The sequence below is a fragment of the Zalophus californianus genome, chromosome 12, assembly GCF_009762305.2.
Source record: "Zalophus californianus isolate mZalCal1 chromosome 12, mZalCal1.pri.v2, whole genome shotgun sequence".
NCBI lineage: Eukaryota > Metazoa > Chordata > Mammalia > Carnivora > Otariidae > Zalophus > Zalophus californianus.
Genome location: NC_045606.1, coordinates 2,793,102 through 2,814,710, shown reverse-complemented (window position 1 = coordinate 2,814,710; position 21,609 = coordinate 2,793,102).

The window sequence follows — 21,609 nt, the reverse complement described above, 5'->3', positions numbered from 1 at the left end:
ATATTCTGTCAGAATGGCCTAAACTGACTAAGACCACAGAAAAACACATAACATGAATACATAATAATACTTATAGTAAATGTAATATAGATATTATATATAAATGAACATATTCACATTGAGATGAGGAAGAAATGCCGGTAGTCTTTTCTAGCAGGTGTAGAGAAAAAGCATTCACTGGATCAGTAGCAGTAGGCCAGGTACCAGAGGCTCGTTAATGTGCTAACACCACCAACCCCCACCTGAAAGAGCATCACCACCTGAGTCCATCCCCGAGATCCATCTGTCCTCGGCACGTGCAAAGTCAGTTGACTGAGGATGTGGCGGGAACCACCATCCCTGCATTTTTAAAAACCTTGATGGTGGCCCTAATGTCTGCAGTCCTTCTAGGAATGTGGTATTGGTTACGGTTTACTGCTTTGGTAGGCAGAGGCAAGAGGAAGCCCCTAGATGTACAAACACATAACCCAGAAAATGAATGACATCACTGCCGTTGGTGATAGGTGTTACGGAAACTGTAATACTTCAGCAGAAATGATGACTCTGGGGGTAAGGAAGGCCCTAATTATTTCTTAGTTAAGCTTAATGTTTTAAAATGCTGTTTTCAGGGGCACCTGGGTGGCTCAGTGGTTTAAGCATCTGACTCTTGGTTTTGGCTCAGGTTATGATCTCAGGGTCGTGGGATCGAGCCCTGCATTGGGCTCCACACTCAGTGCAGAGTCTGCTTGAGGTTCTTTCCCCCCTCCATCCCCCTCTCCCTCAGCTCCTCCCCACTCATGCTCTCTCTCTTTCTAAAATAAATAAATAGGGCTCCCGGGTGGCTCAGATGGTTAAGGATCTGCCTTCGGCTCGGGTCCTGATCCCAGGGTCCTGGGATTGAGTCCCACATCGGGCTCCCTGCTCAGCGGGGAGTCTGCTTCTCCCTCTCGCTCTGCCTCTCCCACTGCTCATGCTTTCTCTCTCTCTGTATCTGTGTCTCAAATGAATAAATAAAATCTTTTAAAAAATAAGATAAATAAATAAAATCTTTTAAAAAAATAAAATGCTGTTTTCAATAATTATTTCAAATTGACTTCAAATATGGATTTAAAAGCTACTATTAATCTCAATGTCTTTGGCCTTTGAGGCCGATTTATCACTTGTGTACAATCATAATATGATTATCAGAGCTAATTAAAGAATAGTTCCCTCATGTTCAGCCCACATTCAAATTTCTCTGGTTCTGCACAATCTCAGAGGTAGAAGGCAGACATCAGCATTTTCTCAAGGTCTACAGTGATCTCAGTGCACAGCCAAGGTTGACAGGCATGGCTCCATCCCTGCCTTTCCGGAGTGGATTTGGGTCTAAAGATTCGATGAGATTGGATCAAACACTTGTGGCAAGAGCAATTTTTAGGTGACGCCATGGTTTTCCTGCCATGTCACCTGCACACACGTGCTATTCAGGATGCCTCACTGCTGGTAATGTTTCTATCTGCAGTGAAAGCTATGTTTTCTCGTGCTGAGCGAGTTATTTGGGGTGACAGTCTGCCTTTTGCACTGTAAGAATTCTATTCACCAGCAACCTCCATGATTTAGCCACCCCTAAAAATTTCTGACTTCGCAGAATATTTCATGAGTGTTGGAAAATGGTGAATTTTTTTTTAATTATGCCATGTTAGTCACCATACATTACATCATTAGTTCTTGATGTAGTGTTCCATGATTCATTGTTTGTGCATAACACCCAGTGCTCCATGCAGAATGTGCCCTCTTTAATACCCGTCACCAGGCTAACCCATCCCCACCCCCCCCTCTAGAACCCTCAGTTTGTTTCTCAGAGTCCATCGTCTCTCATGGTTCGTCTCTCCCTCCGATTTCTCCCCCCTTCATTTTTCCCTTCCTTCTCCTGATGTCCTCTATGGTATTCCTTATGTTCCACAAATAAGTGAAACCATATGATAATTGACTTTCTTGCTTGACTTATTTCACTTGGCATCATCTCCTCCAGTCCCATCCACGTTGATGTAAAACTTGGGTATTCATCCTTTCTGATGGCTGAGCAATATTCCCTTGTAGAGATGGACCGCATCTTCTTTGTCCATTCATCTGCTGAAGGGCATCTCGGCTCTTTCCACAGTTTGGCTATTGCGGACATTGCCGCTATGAACATCGGGGTGCATGTGGCCCTTCTTTTCACTACGTCTGTGTCTTTTTTATCCTAATTCTATCATTCTTTCTACACTTCTGAGTTAGAATTATTTTTTGAAGCAAAACATGACCTTACCTTCATCAAAAAATTTTAAAAGATCAATATTACTACTTACAATAATATAATTAACAAAATAGTAAAATTCTTTGCAGTTTTTTGAACCCATAGAATATGATCAACTAAGGGATGCGTCGTCAGATTACCACATTTGAAATCATTAGTTATAATAATTTCATTTTTGTGGTTATATTAATATATGGGTTCATTTGTTTCAGTTTTCAACCTCAGGGTATGCTTTTTAGGGAAGATTTTTTTTTTGAACATGTAAAATAATTGTATATTTCAAAAGTCCAAGTTATATTAAAAGATATACTCGGTAAGACTTGCTTTCATGCCTATATTCCCCAACCAAATCCTCCCTGCTACACAGTAAATTTTTATATCAGTGTTTAGTTTATCCTTTGTGCGTATCTCTTTTTCTTTCTTCAAATGTAAGCAAGTAATGGATCCTAGTGATCACTCCTTAATATAGAGAGATTTCCACCTTCTCTTCCTTTAGAACTTGCTGAAATTCAATCAATTGACAAGCGTTATCCGGGAGACATTTGCAAAGTTAACATTTTTTTCTCGCACAGAAGGACGGCTGGCTGCTATTGACCAGCGACGTCTGGCAGAGGGGAGACAGGATGGATCTTGTCTAAGTCTGAGATGTTTGCCATCCTTCCTCGTTGCATGCTGGTTTCTTAGGAACCCTACTGATCCAAGGTTACTCACAGATTCATTGTTTGATCAATAGGCAAGACAAAATAGTATAGTAGTGCTAATAGGCATGCGGTATTCTGAGACCAGACTGAGAAATGCTCCACGGTTCTTGCAGATGAAAGTTTCTCAGGAAGAGCAAGGCCAGGACAGCAGCCCACCCAGATGATGAGCAAGCACCATCTGTCAATGCTGTCATCTATTCCTTCATTCAACATGTATTCAGAAAGCACCTGCTATGGGACAGACAGTGTGCTCAGCACAGGGAATGCGCAGTGAGCCGGACAGACTTAATGCCCTCCTTCATGGATGTCACAACTGAGTGAAGGAAAAAGCTGTGAAAAAGGAAAAGTCATTGCAAACAAAAGGAAAACGTAATGAAAGAGGAAGTTCGGGTGAAAGTGGGACATTTCATCCAATTAGGGACACAGCACGAGGTGTTTCTTGGAGACCTGCTGGATGAGCAGGTGCTCCCAGAAGACTAGGTCAGCTTGACTCTTTGAGCACCTGGACGGCTTATGCAAAGGGCTTGGTGGCACGTGAGAAATTACAGAAATCCAGTTGTGCGAGAGCCCCTAGCTGAGCTCATCCTGCTTTCCAAAAGCATTATTTCTTCCCCCACTTTTTTTGACCTCCTTCCTAGGATCCCTTTCCCCAACTGAAAAACAGCACCGTCTTCTACCGTTCCTTGTTCAAACCCCCATCCACCACTTCATATCATCTTTTCTGATCTCTCTCTTCCCCTCCACCTTTCCACTGCTACCTAATTCAGAGGTCAGTAACCCCTCATCAAAACGACACTTCCTGAATCTTCAAATACATATAATGCACCTCTGTGCACTCAGTTCCATTCCCGGGATCATCTGCTGATCCAACAATATTATCAGTCACGCTGCCTTACAAAGTGGTCCCTTTGGCACAGAAAGATAGCCTTTCTCTATGTTTTCTCCTCTTATCCTTTTTCCTGATGTCTAAATGCAAGCTGCAGGGTGCTTACTGTGATAGATTGTGTTATTCTCCCCATGTGGTGCTCCTCTGGGCATCCCCCCTTGTGCCATGTAACTTTGCAGTTTCTCCCACTGAGGGACAGAAGCACGAGGGGGTGGTCACATTGTTCCAGGGCACACAAGGTTTGGCCCTTGCTCAGTTCCCGAAGGGGATCTCTGAGCCCTTGGAACATCCTGCTGGGAACTCTCAGCATCTTGCTTTGACCTACAGTGAAGATTTGCACCCTACACCTTCATCGCGAGACCACCTTCCTGAGCCATCACCTCTACTCCTGTGAGGGAAAGCATGGTTCTCTGAAGAGTGGGATTGCCCAAGCTTGCAGGATCCCCAGGCTCTGCTCCAGGGGGCAGACCATGAGTCTGATCTACGTCTGCTAAATATAACCTCTGCCTTCTCTCTTATAGATTGTACCCTTGCCGGGGAACAATGAATGTCTTAACTTTAGTGGATGCAGATCAACAGGGGCAACTAGAAGCAATAAAATAAAGTAAAATATTGGTCATAAACATGCATTGTATTTCCATTTCAACAACAATCTCTGCTCTGATCATTTTCCCTGTCTTTGCTGCTCACTCACTGTGTGACCTTGAACAGCATCTTTGGAGGTTTTGACCTCTCTGGTCCCGAGTGTCTCATTTATAAGACATGACAAGTAATGATGAGGTAAACATCGTTGTGAGTTCTGGAAGTGAACACATAATATGCACTTAGAATAATGCCTGGAACATTCTTGTAATACTGTAAGAATCCAATAAAACAAATTGTAATAGTAATTAGTATGCTCAATAATTACTCTTTTTTTGTTTTTCTTAAGATTGTATTTATTTATTTATTTGACACAGAGAGAGAGCGCGCACAACAAGGGGAGCAGCAGGCAGAGAGAGAGGGAGAAGCAGACTCCCCGCTGAGCAGGGAGCCTGATGCGGGGCTCAATCCCTGGACCCTGGGATCATGACCTGAGCCGAAGGCAGATACTTAACCAACTGAGCCCCCCAGGTGCCCCTCATATAATTACTCTTAACTTTCTAGGATGAGAGCCAAGTTCCTTAGGCTTCCATACATAACATCTCTCTTTCTACAGTGCTCCTGCTCTCCAGTCACAGGGCTTGGAAGATTTTAAAGAGCATATTTCCTGATATTAAAACTTCATCTGAGGCCCTAACTGAGAATAAAGGATACTACTTACTCACAAATTTTAAAGAGATTCAAAATGATCGAACTAGACCTGCACTCCACCCTGGGATGAAACTTAAGAAACAAGAGCTCCAGGCTGACTTCTGCTGCCACCAGGAACAGAAGTGTGGCTGTGGACTAACCCGCCTGTCTACAAAAACAGGAAAGTTAGAATGATTGCAGGAGTCATTGTTTAAAAGCATCAAAAGAAATAAAGGCACAGAAGACATAAATTGAGGGACAATAGTCCCAGAGGAAAGAGAGAAAGGTGTGACAATAACCCAGACACTGATCCCAGGTTTCTCCCCTCAGAGAGTCTGTAGGCTTTCAGTTCAGGGTGGAGAGACTGAAAGGAAACAGTGGTCTAAGGCTGTGGCAGCTCCCTGGCCTGCAGACACTTAAATCAGCACTTGGAGCCACAAGGCCATCCAGGACTTGAGAACCTGAGGTCTTAAAGAAAACGAAACTGCATGGATGCAGGCTCAGCATTTTGGACACAAGTCCCCTGGTGCTGACTCCTAACCACACAACATGCCGGATATGAATCTGCAAAACCAAGCATGAAGTGGTTGCTAGGCAGAAATTTCAGAACTTTGGTGCCTTGGAAGACTAAACATGCAAATGGGTGCTAGGTAAGTAGGAAAGGCAAAAGAGCTAATTAAAAACAGGATATAAACTATTCTTTGTGATGGAAATACAATGTAAATTATATGCATAATTGTAGATATTTCACTAGCCATATGGAGAAAAATTAAAAAGAAACAGATGATGTTCATTTCAACAGTGTATCTTATTTCATCCTCTATGTCAAAAATATTATTTCCGTATGTAATCAATGTAAAAATTAATAACGGATATTCAGCATTATTTTGTGAGTGCTAAATATTTGAAATCCAGTGTGGATTTTATACAATTACAACACATCTCAGGAGTGTCACATTTCACGTGATCCGGGACCTCTGGCAGCCAGATGGGATGAAGGTCCTCAAGTACATCGTGGGTGCAAGTAGTAATTGCTGGGTAAGCACTAAACAGCACATGTAAATAATGAATAATTTACAAGGTAATGGAGTGAAAATGTGAAGGAATAAAACATACTTGCCTAATATGAAAGAAGGTTAAAAAGAGGGGGAAAGGGACAGATCAAATGAAAGATGGGAGAAATCGAAAGTATGGCAACATGAGCAATTTGAACCTGATTGTATTTACATTACGCTAAATGTAAATAGACTAAACACTCTAATCAAGAGACAGTGTCGACTTAATAAAACACAAAACCCACTGTATGCTGCCTACAAGGGAAATGAAATAAATATGTACCTAAAGGAAATGTTTGAGTAAAATAGAAAACCATATACAATACCAACACAAACAAAAGAAAGCTAATGCTTTACTCACAGCAAAATTTTAAGGCAGAAGTCATTAATCGAGATTAAGACATATTTCAAAATGGTAAATAGGTAAATTCAACAAGAAATATAACATTCCCAAATTTGTATTCCTTTCTTCAACCTAAAAAGGAGTGGATGGAAACCTCTGGTCTGGAAAAGACAGTTGTAGATGTAGGTCTTCATTGCCCCTCTTCACTAAGTACCATGATGAATCCTGGAAACCAAAGGAGTACTCTGAAAGACAGGGAGACGGAGGGGAACTTGTTAGGGAGGGGGATTGAGCGAAAGGCCTGGCCCTAGAGCCCCCACTGACTTCATAGACCTGAGACCCCTCTCCTCCCAGAAGACACCAGGTGGCCAGACAGAACCAGGGGATCCCCCCAGAGGCGCCCCTGTCTGGGGAGACTCTCTATCCGCAAGGATTGGAGAACCATTTCCCCCACCTACAGGCACCACATGGACTGGCCTGAGAAAATACTTTCACCCCCAGATGGTGCCAGCAAGGAACAGTGGGAGCCCCAACAGCCTCAGACAAACCAAGCAGAACAAAATAACACCACAAAGGCCCTGATGACGAGGCTTTCATTGGAAACGCTGCCCACAAAAGTGGGCCAATTCCTGTGTGTTAAATCTAAATGGGGAGACTGCCTGCAAAAAGAGGAAATCTAGGTGGAATTGGAGTCCCAACACAATAGACAACAGGTCCAGGATACAACTGAAAATCACTGGTCATACCACGAACCAAGAAAATCACGATTTGAACACATGAGAAGGGACCATCAGCCGATGCCGACCCTAAAGTGACACAGATATGGGGAAAACTGGGTGAGGACTTTAGAGCAGCCATCCCAAAGAGGCCTCAACGGGCAATTACAGACTCTCTTAAAAAAAATGAAATGTTAGAAAATCTCAGCGAAGAAATAGAGTATAAAACAGAATGAAATGTAAATTACAAAATTAAAAAAATATAATAACAGAAATTTTTAAAACTCCTGGCCGGGCTGTAGAGTAAGAGTAAAGATGACAGAAGACAGAACTGTGACCTTGGGGGCAGATCAATAAAATTTGCCCAATGTGATCAACAGAGATAAAATAGACCACCTCAAAAAAGTGATCGGATCTTTAGGAACATGTGGGATAATGGTAGAAGATTCAGCATTCCTGTTTAAAGAATTAATTGGCCAAAAACTTCCCAAATTTGGCAAAAAATGTAAACCTCACATATTCAAATATCTGGGCGAACCCCACAGAAAATTTGGATAAACCCAAAGAAATCTACACCAAGACACATCATAATTAATATGAAAACTAAAGACAATGAAAAACCTTGCAAGTAGCCAGAGAGGAATTACATATTACCTGTCAGAGAACACCAACCTATAGATGGTAGCTTGCCTACCTGAAGCCACAGAAACTGGAAGAAAGAGACACGACAATTTTTTTTTAAGTTTTTTATTTTAATCCCAGGATAGTCAACATGCAGTTGATTAGTTTACTTTCAGGTGCACGATAACTATATCAACACTTCCCTACATCACCCAGTGCTCATCATCTTCAAGTGATACAAAAAAAGGACCGTAAACCATGAATTCTGTATCCAGTGAAACTATCCTTGGGGAATAAGGAAGAAATATAATCCTTCTCAGATGAAGGAAAACAAAAAAACTTGCCACCAGCAGACCTACCCTGAGAGACTGGGCTAAAGGAATTTCTTTAAACAGAAAGAAAATAATTAAAAAAAAAAAAAACAACCTTGGAGATCAGGAAGGAAGAAAGAAACAAAAAAGCAAAAACATGGGTACATATAATATATTATCCTTCTTTTGAGTTTTGTAGAACAGACTGGATGATGGAAACAAAAACCACAAGGTTGGCTAATACTCCAGATGATGATTTTTACAAGGGAAGAAGCAAAGGGGACCTGCCTAGAAGGCTTCCACTGTTCAAAGTGGTACAATATTGATACCAGTAGGCTGTGGTAAGTCCCGGGTGGAATATGTAATATCTAGAACAACTTTAAGAAGACTGTAAAAGAGATACACTCCAAAGCACTATAAATAAATCAGGGTGGAATAAAAAATACTGTTCAAGGAAATTCACAGGAAGGCAGGAAAAGGAAAACAAAGGGAATCAACAAACATCACATAATAAAATGGCAGATTTAGGCTTTCCTGTAGCAATCATTAATTTAAAGGCAAATGATCCGAATACATCAGTTAAGACAGAGATTTTCAGACCGCATACACAAACTGATTTAAACCATCTGCTATTTGTAAGAGATTCACTTCCAATTCAAGACAGAGGTAGACCGAAAGTGCAAGAATGGGGAAAGATATTCCATGCAAACATAATCCAAAAAATACCAGTTGTCTTAACTGTATTTGAACTTTTTAGCATTTTAAAAAAATATTTTATTTATTTATTTGACACACACACACAGAGAGAGAGAGAGCACAAGTAGGTGGAGGAGCAGAGGGAGAGGGAGAAGCAGACTCCCCACTGAGCCAGGAGACAAGACTCGGGACTCCATCCCAGGACCCTGGGATCAGCACCTGAGCCGAAGGCGGACATTTAACCGACTGAGCCACCCAGGCGCCCCTGAACGTTTTAACATTCATGTCCTCTGTGGTGTGTATAATTTGAATGTGTTCTAGAGGTTGTATAGCACAGACTAATGTCTGCAATTATGGACTTAAAAATGCCACACTTCTGGCCGGCTGGGGTTCCCGAGTCCCCTGCACCGCGACCCCCCGCACCTTCGTGAACTTGGCGCTGTGAGCGGTGCGGAGCGTGCGGGCTGCGGCCTGCGGTCTGCGCGTCGCCTCCGCGCCCTCTGCACCCCGCCTGACGGGGCCCTGGGGGCTGAGGGCGGGCGCCGTCCGGACACTGCGCACGGGCTCCGCTCTGCTCTCCGTGCGCAAATTCACAGACAAACATGAATGGATAACAACAGAAAATGGTATTGGAACGGTGAGAATCAGCAATTTTGCACAGGAAGCTCTGGGAGATGTTGTTTACTGTAGTCTGCCCGAAGTTGGGACAAAACTGAACAAACAAGATGAGTTTGGTGCTTTGGAGAGTGTGAGAGCTGCTAGTGAACTCTATTCTCCTCTATCAGGAGAAGTAACTGAAATTAATGAAGCTCTTGCAGAAAATCCAGGACTTGTCAACAAATCTTGTTATGAAGATGGTTGGCTGATCAAGATAGCACTCAGTGATCCTTCAGAACTGGATGAATGAATGAGTGAAGAAGCATATGAGAAAAACATAAAATCTATTGAGGAGTGAAAATGGAACCCCTAAATAAACTAGTATGAAACAACTTAATCTAGCATAGTTGTCTTAAATTAGTGGTACACAGAGGATTTAAAATAGCAACTATTAGCGATACCAGTGGAGAAAGAAACAACTTGCAACAATGCTAATGGAAGAAAATACCCCTTAACTTTACAATGATTGCAGAAAAACACAACATGCATCTGTTTTGCAACACCCTCTGATTTTTATGCTCCAGTTATAATATTCAGAATCCTGAAATTATCTTTGGTGAAAAACTAGTTATAAAAATTATGTAATTCAAGGATGACATTGTTACCTTAAGCCTTAAGCTTACATCTATCCCTGGATGGGGGTCAAAATGCTTAAATAATCTTTCCATTGGAAATAACTGGCAGTAGAGAGAACGGTTTGTTAGTTATATGTGTCAGATAAAGAACAATACTACCTTAATTTTGCAATATACTGCCCTTGCTGGTGCTATTTTTATACAATGAAGCAACAGCCTTGCAGGAAGATAGTTTAATAATAAAACATTCAACTTCTTCGTTATTCATGTTTTTTGTTTTAATATTTCATTTACTGACTCTGCTAGTATTTGTGAAAATGCTAATTTTAACTTATGGAAAGTTATTTTTTTAAAAGGAAATTTAAGCCATAGCAATGAAAGTTTCCGAGAAAATGTTTCCTTTTAGTCACAAATCTGGTTTTTCTTAAAGACCTAATTGCCTGATAGCCTTAAGTACCATTTTTGGTCATCTTTAATATAATCACAAAGAAAGCAAAAAAAAAGAAAAAAAAGCCACACTTCTGCCTTTCCTGGAGCTATTTAGAGGTGGAGAAAATGATACACCTACTAACTCAACCAAATTTTGTTAAATTTAAAGGTGTCAGAAATTTTGTGGCGGGCAGGCCCGGAAAACACTGAAGCTTTCTCTGGGCTCCAGGGGCTAGTTTACAACTTTCCATGCTGTGTGCTACAAAAAGACATGGATAGAGATGATCAGCCTTTAAAGAGGAATCCTGAGGCTTGATTGCCTCAGAAAGAAAAAATAACAACCTGAAATAAATATCTTTGCCTCATCAATTACATTATTTTTGATCGGGAAAAACGCTGACAAAAATAAAGGAAGAGTAGAGAAATCTCTGACCATAACTGCAGATTTTAAAAGCATTTTCAGGGGCACCTGGGTGGCTTACTTGGTTAAGCATCCGACTTTAGATTTCAGCTCAGGTCACGATGTCAAAGTTGTGAGATCGAGTCCCGCGTCAAGCTCCCTGCTGGGTGTGGAGTTGCTTAAGAGTCTCTTTCCCCTAATGATGTAATGCATGGTGATTAACATAACAATTAAAAATTTTAAAAAAAGATTATCTGCCCCTCCCACCATCTCTAAAATAAATAAATAAATCTTTAAAATAAATAAATAAAAAGCATTCTCGGGGGCGCTGGGTGGCTCAGTCCGTAAAGTGTCCAACTCTTGATGTGGGTTCAGGTCATGATCTTAGGGTTGAGATCGAGCCCTTTCTCAGGTTCTGTATTGGGTATGGAGCCTGCTTGGGATTCTCTCTCTCTCTCTAACTCTTCCTCCCTCTCTCACTCTATAAATAAATAAATAAATAAATAAATAAATAAATAACATTCTTAGTAAGTGAAAAGACAAGGAGATATATCAGAAATAATATAAAAGTTTGGACCAAGATTAATAAGTTGATATAATTAAAACACCTACAATTGTACACAAGCCAAGATGGGGACGATTTCCCATGTGCACATTTACTAAAATTTACCAAATGCTGAGCCATAAAGAAAGTCTCAGAAAATTCAAAGGTTTCAATCTGATCACTGGGAAATTAAAATATGGTTTAAGCCAATTAACATTTTAAAGATATAAATGATAAGTAAGGTAAACATGATTAATAAAATATCTAGAGAAATCTGAGATGCTTGGAACGTAAGCAATATGCTACTAAATATTCCATGGGTCAAGGAAGAAATCATAATCAAAGAATTTATCTTAAACTTAGTGAAAATTGAGACCATGACGTATCAAAAATTGTGGAATATCTAGATTCCAATGAATATATTTAAAAGAAGAAGAAAAATGAAAATCGGAGATCTAAAATTCCACAAATGGATCTCTGTGAGGGACTGATTTCTGGAAGAGGTGATGTTTCAACTCGATGAGTCTGTCAATAATCTTTGTCAATAACACACTGAGCCACCTGGATGTCCCTCTGGAAAAAAGTCTAACCTTTCGCATTGACGTCATCATACACACTCCATGCACTTCACACCACACACACACACACACACACACACAAATCTGTTCTAGATACATCATGGTCTAAATGAAAATATTAAGCCAATAAAGCTTCTAGATAATAATGCAGAATAGCTCCATTGCCTTGGAGGAAGTAAGGATTTCCTAAACAGAACACCAAAGGCACTATCTAGAAAGCAAGCAACTGATACACTGGACTTCAATAATTACTCTTCATCAGAAGATACCACTTGTAGAGGGAATATACAAGCCACACAGTAGGAAAAGATGTGGAAATGTGTGTATCTTACAGAGGATCCAGATACAAAATACAAAACGTACTCCTACAAACCAATAAGGAAACGAGAGATGGGCAAATAAAAATGGGGGAGGGAGTCATTTTGGAAAAGAGATTACCAGATGGCCATCTTAACCATATTACCCTGGATGAGGTATCAGGGGACCAGATACAGGTCAAGAGACTGGAGCTCTGTTAAGCTCACATTTCTGGGGAGAATTCAGTACGCCACCCCACACACAGATAATCAGTTGGTTCAGGGAAAGTGTGGTTTCTGCAGGAATGACAGGGCTGGGCAAGGTAAACAGGCTTAGGATTGGCTAATCTGGACAATTATAGCAGCCTCGAGGCAGAGGGGCTCTGTCTGGTGGGCTGTTGCCTGGCCCTGGGGCTAACAGGGCAGGTGCATCATGGTTTAGGGTTTGATACACAAAAAAAGGAAGTGTTGAGGTGCTTAGGAAGGGGAACTGACCCACCTCTATCCAGGGACTCAGAATTGGGTCAAGACAGAACTTTTTAGAAATGGAACAAATAATCCTAAAATTTGTATGGAACCAGAAGAGACCCCGAATAGCCAGAGGAATCTTGAAAAAGAAAAGCAAAGCTGGCGGCATCACAATTCCGGACTTCCAGCTCTATTACAAAGCTGTCATCATCAAGACAGTATGGTACTGGCACAAAAACACACACATAGATCAATGGAACAGAATCGAGAGCCCAGAAATGGACCCTCAACTCTATGGTCAACTCATCTTTGACAAAGCAGGAAAGAATGTCCAATGGCAAAAAGACAGTCTCTTCAACAAATGGTGTTGGGAAAATTGGACAGCCACATGCAGAAGAATGAAACTGGACCATTTCCTTACACCACACACAAAAATAGACTCCAAAGGGTTGAAAGACCTAAATGTGAGACAGGAGTCCATCAACATCCTAAAGGAGAACACAGGCAGCAACCTCTTCGACCTCAGCCGCAGCAACTTCTTCCTAGAAACATCGCCAAAGGCAAGGGAAGCCAGGGCAAAAATGAACTTTTGGGATTTCATCAAGATCAAAAGCTTTTGCACAGCAAAAGAAACAGTCCACAAAACCAAAAGACAACCGACAGAATGGGAGAAAATATTTGCAAATGACATATCAGATAAAGGGCTCGTATCCAAAGTCTCTAAAGAACTTATCAAACTCAACACCCAAAGAACAAATAATCCAATCAAGAAATGGGCAGAAGACATGAACAGACATTTTTTCCAAAATAGACATCCAAATGGCCAACAGACACATGAAAAAGTGCTCAACATCACTCGGCATCAGGGAAATCCAAATCAAAACCTCAATGAGATACCACCTCACACCCGTCAGAATGGCTAAAATTAACAAGTCAGGGAACGACAGATGTTGGCGGGGATGTGGAGAAAGGGGAACCCTCCTACACTGTTGGTGGGAATGCAAGCTGGTGCCGCCACTCTGGAAAACAGTATGCAGGTTCCTCAAACAGCTGAAAATAGAGCTACCATACGATCCAACAATTGCACTACTGGGTATTTACCCCAAAGATACAAATGTAGGGATCCGAAGCGGTACGTGCACCCCAATGTTTATAGCAGCAATGTCCACAATAGCCAAACTGTGGAAAGAGCCAAGATGTCCATCGACAGATGAATGGATAAAGAAGAGGTGGTATATATACACAATGGAATATTATGCAGCCATCAAAAAGAATGAGATCTTGCCATTTGCAACGATGTGGATGGAACTGGAGGGTGTTCTGCTGAGTGAAGTAAGTCAATCAGAGAAAGACATGTATCATATGACCTCACTGATATGAGGAATTCCTAATCTCAGGAAACAAACTGAGTGTTGCTGGAGTGGTGGGGGGGTGGGAGGGATGGGGTGGCTGGGTGATAGACATTAGGGAGGGTATGTGCTACGGTGAGCGCTGTGAATTGTGCAAGACTGTTGCATCACAGATCTGTATTCCTGAAACAAATAATGCAACATATGTTAAGAAAAAAGAAAAAGAAGACGATAGCAGGAGGGGAAGAATGAAGGGGGGTAAGTCGGAGGGGGAGACGAACCATGAGAGACAATGGACTCTGAAAAACAAACTGAGGGTTCTAGAGGGGAGGGCGGTGGGGGGATGGGTTAGCCTGGTGATGGGTATTAAAGAGGGCACATTCTGCGTGGAGCACTGGGTATTATGCACAAACAATGAATCATGGAACACTACATCAAAAACTAATGATGTAAGATATGGTGATTAACATGACAATAAAAATTTTTTAAAAAGACAGAACTTTTTAAAAATCTATGTTAAAGTGCCCAATACACATTTGTAAAGATAGTCAATGTCATTATCCATCAGGACAGGATTCAGACCACAATGTGATATAGCATCACTCAGCCGTTCTAAGGGCTAGCATCTGTAAAACCTGGCAGGCCAAGTGTTGAGAAAATGTGAGAGACCGAAATCCTCAGACACTGCTGGTGGGGGATAAACTGACACCATCTCTGGGCAAAACTGTGTAACTATCGACTGGGCACCAAGTATATTTATGGACTGTGACCCTACAAAGCCACCCAACGTACATGCGGCTGTCCAGTGACCACGGTCATTACCAAACATTAGAAGGAATACCATTGACAACAGTAAAGCTAAGCAAATGACCCAAATGCCCATCGACAGTTGAAAGGATAAGTATATCCCGGTCTCTTTACAGGATGGAATGCCATACAGCAAAGACAAGATAAAACTGCAGCTCGATATGGCACATGAGAAATTTCACAGACGCAGTGTTGAGAAAAAAAGATAAAAACACAAGAGAATCCAGATGCAAAAAAGTGCTTATGCCATAAATCATAGTAAATTCCAAAGCAAAAAAAAGAAAACAATTTGTGGTGATAGATATCAAAACAGTAATGATCTTTTTTAAAAAGTATATACTTTAGATTACAGTGTAATGGATAATCCAGAACGAGCATGGAAAAAGCTGTGTTTGTCATGACAACTTGTGGAACTGTGCCCATATTCAATAAATAATTTGGTACCCAGGAAAAAATAATTATCTTTGGGGCCATAATGAAGGGAGAGTTCATGAGAGTTTCTGGGGCACTGATGATAGTCTATACTTTGATGTGAATCCTAGTTACACAGGTATTTCAAATCGTACAATGAATTAATGAGGTATATAATCTAGACTTGCTAACTTGATCATATATATGTTTAATGAGCATTAAAAAGAAAAAGTAAGGGGCGCCTGGGTGGCTCAGTCATTAAGCTTCTGTCTTCGGCTCAGGTCATGATCCCGGGGTCCGGGGTTCGAGCCCCACATTGGGCTCCCTGCTCGGCAGGAAGCGTGCTTCTCCCTCCCCCACTCCCCCTGCTTGTGTTCCCTATCTCACTGTGTCTCTCTCTGTCAAATAAATAAAATCTTAAAAAAAAAAAAGAAAGAAAGTAAAAGTAAGACAACTCACTCTTGGCTTATCTGGTACAAGGAGCTGCCAAAACCTTCCTGAACATATCAGAGGAAGAGTTACCTTGATAAAATCCAAACTTAATGGGAACTGTAGGGTATCACTGAGGAGAAAGATAAATCCACACAAAAAATGATAATTCTCCTTAATGAATACCATTTTGCAGACATTCTTTTATTTGCTTCTTCAATTATCCTTAAGATACTTTATAACTACTTCCATAACACATGTGAGGGACCGTAGTCTTAAATAAATAGCCTCTCCACGCATATACAGCTGGTCAGAAATAAATGCAAATTACACGTGCTTTATTCCAAAACCTGTGCCATTACACAATAATGTCTTCTTCCTAACAATCGCCCCAAACTGATGGAAGTTCCATCCTGTTGGAGAAAAGCTTAGAGCTCAGAGTATAGAACACGCTACTGGTCAAGACATAGAGCTGGGGGTGCCAGACAAAATGCAGGACGCCCACTTACATTTGAATTTCAGATAAACAGTGAAAAATTTTAGTAGAAGTGTGCCCTCATGCAATATTTGGGACATACTAAGTATATAATCGTCCCATGCACTTGGACGTGCGTGTGCTAAAAACTTTTTGTTGTTGATCTGAAATCCAAAGGTAACTGAGCATCCTGTATTTTCACTAGGAACACTAGTGAGGGCAGAGTTCTCCACATTGGCAGTATTGACATTATGGACTGGATAATTCTTTGGGATGGGGGTGGGGGGGGCTATCCTGTGCACCATAAGATGTTTAGAGCATCCCTGTTCTCTACCCACTAGATGTCCCTTGCATCCTCCTTCCACATTGTGACAACCCAAAATGCCCGCAGACATCGCCAATGGGCACTTGGTGGGGGGAGCCAGAGTCTCCTGAAGTCGAGAACTTGTGGACTAGGAAAAGCCAGGATACAGTCCACTGCCCTGATGTCACTGGTTGAAGAGCCACACCCACACCGGGTGCAGCAGAAGCAAAGCTGATACCCAAACTTGGCGTATAGTGTGGAGTCTGTTATAAAAAAGCACTCACTTTTGACTGCCAAGTACCGCCTTCATTTTGGAGCGTACCTTCACGCATTCCAAACTTTTGCTTTTCCTCCTTTAATGTCCAGGCTTGGCAACCTTATTCATGCAGTGGGAGACCCTTACAACGAATCTGAGTGGAACATTGATGACTACAGTGTTCAATATCAATATGGTGCTCCTGGTTCCCAAAGCAGGAAAAATAAGAAACAGTGAGTCTGCTAGAGCCATTGCCTCACCAGAAGTTGCACAGTCCCTGTAGATTTAACCCATTCATTCAGCAAGGTTTTATTTAAAGATTTTATTTATTTATTTGAGAGAGAAAGAGAGCACATGGGCCGGGGGCGGGGGGAGTGGGCAGAGGGAGAAGCAGACTCCCCGCTGAGCAGGGAGCCCAATGCAGGACTTGATCCCAGGACCCTGGGCTCATGACCTGAGCAGAAGGCAGACGCTTAACCCACTGAGCCACTCAGGCGTCCCTCCCTCAGCAAGTTTTTTGAGCATCTACTACTTATTCTCAATGAATTTTAGCACACTACTCACACCTCCTGGATCTTGGATCACTCCATCATTGGCCAGAGTTTGCAACCTGGGGACATCCTGTGGAGTGGCTCCTCCCTGAGGCACTTCTGGAAGAAGCAGCCCCAGTCTCCCCGAGAACACCGAGCATCACATTCCTCCATGCAGCTATCAGCCTCCACATTTCCGCCAAGGAGCTCCAGACATTGCCTCTCTGATCTCTTCAGGTGGCTGACAGGGGAATCAATGTTTGCAGGCAGATTAATTAAATATCAGGTTTTCTTATATTCCCAGAGCCTCATGGTCACCTAGAACTATTTCCCAACCTGTCTAAATGAGAGAAGATTAACTTCTCCCATCACTCACAGCAGGCTGGAAGAGCAACACGCACAAACACAACACACTTGCGATAAATTGTCTTTTGCCCCAAACTTGCCCCATCACTTCCCGAGAGGTTTGACAGGTCAGCACTCCCTGCCTGTGGGACAGAAGTCCTGGGAGTCACTTAGAAATTGGGTTCCAGATCTGGGAAAACCCCTAATGAATTTGTCTACCAAATGCTGGTTTATAGGAGTGTGACCATGCACAAGACAGCCTGGCTGAGTGCTCAGTGCTGCAGTCAGAGGTGTTAATGGGGGTCCCAGTCATCAGCGAGGCCACATTCTGGATCATTCTGTGTCCCCCACCTCCACTTGTGTCATAGGATCGGGCTGATGGGGAATGCCCGCTGGTATACCAGGTGGCTGAGGACCACCCTGTGTGTTCGGGCTCACCTGCATGAAAAACCAGCCTGCCCCCACCTAAGGTCACTAGCACTACGGCTGAGAAACTGAACCTCAGACCTCAGCTGGTCTTTTTCTTTTTTTTTTTTTTAAGATTTTATTTATTTATTTGACAGAGAGATAGAGAGAGCACAAGTAGGCAGAGAGGCAGGCAGAGGGAGAGGCAGAGGGAGAAGCAGGCTCCCCGCTGAGCAGGGACACCGATGCGGGGCTCGATCCCAGGACCCTGGGATCATGAGCTGAGCCGAAGGCAGCCACTTAACCAACTGAGCCACCCAGGCGCCCCAGACCTCAGCTGGTCTTAACCGGGTTCTCGATGGTTTCAGATTCTAGGATGCAGTGCAGGATCCTTGGTATCCAGATCACCTAGTGGGAGAGCCCCACACCCGCCACTGAGGACTTGCCCTGCAGCCTCACCTTCGTTTGGCAGGACAGTGCAGCGTAAAGTGGAAGGCTTTGCAGGGATACCCACCTGAAACCCCCTCTCCCCTGCTGTTTTCTGGGCACGCAACTTTGGGCAAGTTTCTTCACCACTACAAACTCCCTCTTTGTTCTTGTACAATCTGGCATGATAACCGTACTTCTTAGGGGTTTTAGGGATTGAACAAGGTAACCTAAATGCCCTTTTCTGACTCTTTTCTCCCCCCAGAGCTTGCTGTCCCCTCTGCACCGAACTCTATTCTTCTGGGTCTCTGACCACCTGTCCTATCTCCATGCGGGCTGAAGATGCCGCCCGTAGCCACAGCTTCTGGCTGATGTCTGTCTTTACAACTAAAGACCCTCACACCCAGAGGGTCAAAACAAGAATATGCTTGAGTCTAGGAGAGTCTCAGGGTCAGAAGCCCAGCTGCTGGAAGACTCACCCACTGCCTGAGACCCCTTGGCCGACGGAGTCTCCCTTTCTGACGTTTCATCTGGATAAGCGGGGCAATCTCAAGCAGGTAGCTTTGATGGACCTTGGGGTCCAGTCCTGTGACTAGGTTAGTCCCCCTCACCACAACCGACTTCTCCCAGGCTTCATTTTCAAGCCCTAGTTCTCATCCTTGAAGTAAACCCTTTTGGCAACAAGAGCCACTTTGACTACAGTTCAAGGCCCAAGGAGCATCTCCACAGAAAGATCAGTCTCAGGGGTCCTTTGTAGGGACCCTACCTTGGAAGACAAGTCTTGGGGGAACGCTTTGGAGCACAGAGCAGGACTTTGGCACAGGGAACTGTCTGCATATAACAGGATCCAAGCAGATTGCACATCAGCAGCTGGTGTTCATGAGCCAGCCATATGTGAATGATATTTGAACGACCCAGGATAGAAGAGACACCTGCATCCACGTTTGCCGTTTACCTACCGCCCTCTGAAAACAAACGTGGTGATTTACGCATTTGAAGGTATATAAGTGCGCCAAGAGGCTTCGAAGCACAGGGGGCAACTTGGAATAACAAATAAATGACAAATGCAGGGAATAATTTTAAAGAAAACCACATGAATAACGGATTTTCAAAAATTCAATAAATAGCTCTTCTCCCTTCTAATTTTAAGAGTTGGGTTATTCATTTCCCCCAAGACTTTCATTAGCTTTAGCCAGAACTGTTCAAGTCTCAATTCTTGTCCTAAGTGCTATTCAGTGAACATCTGTGTGAAGCAGCCCTCTCTCTGTTTTGCTGAAAGGGAGCTGCCGTGCGCGGAGCCATATTCTCCAGGCTCAATCAGGCTGCCACTTTCCGACGTGGAAATCTGCACGCTTTTCTGTCTAAAGCAGATGCTTTCGCCGTTTAAGACGAAATTGCTCTGAGAGGTTGAGGAGAGGGTCTTAGCATGAGCCAGAACAGAGAGCTCTGCCGTCTGTTTCAGATGCTGCTGAAATCTGGCCATTTGTTTCTGTAGGAAAGAACACAATGGGAGTTTGGGACCTAGGATCCACCGCATCAGGCTCCCACCAAAGCTGAAGGGGAAGAAAATAAAAAATCTCCTAGCTGGGTTTTCTGTTGAATGGCAGCGTGCGGTCGAGTTTGCATGGCTGGCTGGGCTTTGGCCACTGTCAAGGGTCTGTCTAGACGGGAGAAGCCATGGAACAGAAGCCTGCTGTAGGACTTAACCCAGCCCACCTGACTTGATTGCAGGAGTGGGCTGCCCACTCCCTGGGATGAAACTTCACAATTTGCGGTGGTGCTCAGATCCCATCTGCCGTTTATTCTTCATAATAATAATACTATTCTTTGAAAGCCAGTAGAGTATCAGAGTATGTCCTGCGTGGAGCTTGAGGAACAAACAGCACAGATCTGGTTCCCGTCCACTTTGTGGCCAACATAGCTGTCACCAAAATGAAATAAGGACATCGCTGTTGAAAGGATATGGGGACGTACCCAATTTAAGTCAGGCACTCAGAGCTCAGAAATAATGCCTGCGGTGATTATTGATGTTTTTATTGTGGGTTTTTTTTTTTTTTTGAAAATTTGGGGATGGTCACATTTATCCGCAACCCATACCCAGCGATATGTCCCTCGTTTTAGACCCTCTTAAATTGTTCCTCTACTCATTTGTTCCCCCACTGGATCCTAAACTTTTAAAGTCAGAGATGGTATCTGTGCTCATGATCCCGGGGTTGTGAGATCGAGCCCGGCATCGGGCTCTGTGCTCAGTGGGGAGTCTCCTTCACACTCTCCCTCTGCACCCCCTTTGCTCTCTCTCTCTCTCTCTCTCGAATAAATAAATCTCCAGAGTTACATTTACTCTCTATGGCCGCGTTTTCTTTAATGACGTAGACAAAACCGGGGCCGGAAACTGGTTTAGGAATTAGAGGAAACTTCCGTTATTCCATTGAAAGAAACTCAGTCGTTTAAAGTAAGTTTTAAAATGTATTTAATAACTTTTCTCTGTAGAGCTGTGTTTCTTTATGCTCCCAATACTGTATATTTGTGATTTATTTTCCTGTGGTTTATTAATCCTCCCGGATATTTATGTATTCCATTAGTTTTATGTTTTCTAACAATAAACATTTAGCGTTATTGGCCTTTGTAGAATTTCTATTTCATTACTTTCTGCTATCATCTTGATTATTATTTCCGTCCCTCTATTTCCTGTGAGGTTAGTTTGCTGCACCTTTACTACCAAGGACTATAGCTGCTTAGTTGCTTAGTTTTCAGCCTCTTTTTTTTGTGTGTGTGAATGTTCCTCTAAATCTTCCTTTAGATCTTCCCTCTGCATCTCCTAGATTTCAATACATAATATTTTCATTATCTCTTAGTGCTGAGTATTTCTTTAAGTCTTTGTGTGACTTCCTTTTGGAGGCAGTTATTTAGAACTACATATATATTTTATAATTTCTTTATTTTTATTTTTTACATTTCTTTTTTTTAAGATTTTATTTATTTATTTGAGAAAGAGAGAGTGAGCACAAGCAGCGGGGAGGGGCAGAGGGAGAAGGAGAAGCAGATTCCCCACTGAGCAGGGAGCCCGACA